The sequence below is a fragment of the Charadrius vociferus genome, unplaced genomic scaffold, assembly GCF_000708025.1.
Source record: "Charadrius vociferus isolate BGI_N301 unplaced genomic scaffold, ASM70802v2 scaffold365, whole genome shotgun sequence".
Classification (NCBI taxonomy): Eukaryota; Metazoa; Chordata; class Aves; order Charadriiformes; family Charadriidae; genus Charadrius; species Charadrius vociferus.
This window is the reverse complement of record NW_009648559.1, coordinates 712,926-714,580: the sequence shown is the minus strand read 5'-3', so window position 1 is coordinate 714,580 and position 1,655 is coordinate 712,926.

Here is a 1,655-nt window from a genome sequence, read left to right as displayed (position 1 = left end):
AGTCGCCGCCAACCGGCACCTCCCGGCGCTGCCCGGCGGGAGCAGAGATGCTCCGGGCTCTGCCCGGTGGAGAAACTCCAGCCAGGTCCCGCGCAGGGCAGGAGGGCGAGCACACCTGCGTGTCAGGCAGCCCCCAGGGAAAGCGACAAGCGCGGGGGACCCAGTGGCCCAGACCAGAACTCGCCCGCTCCCCGGCAGACCTCCGGGCAGCCGCAGTTTTACTGCAGAAAGCAACGTGCTGTCTGCGCACAGCCTACCGCACCGCTGGGGCCGAAGGAAATCCAGAACAAAGCATGTTTACCTTTGCAGGAACCAGAAGACAATTTACAATTAACATGCTGAAGGTGTAGGGGTCTTCTTGGGATTTCTTCTTTCTTTCGTGTTTTTTTTTTCTTTTTCTTTCTTTTCTTTTTTTTTTTTTTTTTTTTTCCTAGGCATGTTACTCTAACACTTTCTACAAAATTAGTTCAGTTATCACAGGAACCCAGCCGCAGAACCAGATGTTGCCAGAGGCAGAGCGTCAAAGGAGCGGTGCTCACTCGCCTGATGTAAGGACCAGCTTATCCTTTTCACTGCTGTAACCAAATTATGAGACCCCAAACATCGCACAGCTGAAATACAACCTCCCACTTTGAAATGCATCCCAATGCGATCCAAGAATTACTGCTGGACCTTGAAAGCACTAATTACTAAGCAGGTAGTTTCTGTGCTCATTCCCCAGAGCAGAGTGCCCACCACCAAAGAGCCACCCAACCCTCAACCAGCGCTGGGAGTACAAAATGACGGCATTTGCAACGCAGGACATTTCAGAGCTAAAATGGGTGGTGAGTTCCACAAAGAAGGATATAGGGAAATAAGTTAAATGGACTTAAACGAGATCATTAATTTACATTCATGAGAACAGGCCCAGGGAAGAAAACATTTTCCAAATGAGAACAATCAAGGTTTACTGCTGAACGAATAACCAGAGGAAGAAAGTGCATTGGTTCTCTACTTCAACGTTTAGCACCCTTTAGAAAAAGCAAATATAATGCAGAATTTATAAAAGATGCGTGCAATACTAGGTGTAAACACAGGTTTGGGCATTTAGAAAACCACAGGGTCAGCACCCAGAGCAGGGTTGCCACAAGTTACAGGAATGACATGGGAGAACAGGGAAGAAAAATACAGCAGAGACAACACGGGGTAACAGGTCTCCATGTGAATGCAAGTTAAATTTATCACAGTTACATAAATTTAAAAAAGCAAACTCCCTGGAAAACACTACCTTTAAAGTTGTGACAAATATTTTCCTCTGGCTTTTTTCAAAGTACAAACGTTAAACAATTACTGACTGAAAAACAGATGTGCCACATCTTACCTTCCTGAATAAAAGCTGTCCTTCACAGATGGCTCTACTATAGGAACAAAGACGGTAAATCACACAGGAAAAACAGACAGAGCACCCACATCAAGGAAAAAAAATGTTAGTGATCATTTACACCCTTGGAAGACCCGTTGCATAATTTCTCCAGGCACAGCCAGCCAGTTTTAAAGTGACACCTTGGTAGCTCTAATATATGCATCGCAAGTTCTTGCAAAGGCCCACATTATACATTTAAATGAGAGAATGTTAGCAGTTTGCCGGAACAGACTATTTTTTAGCCCAAACCAAA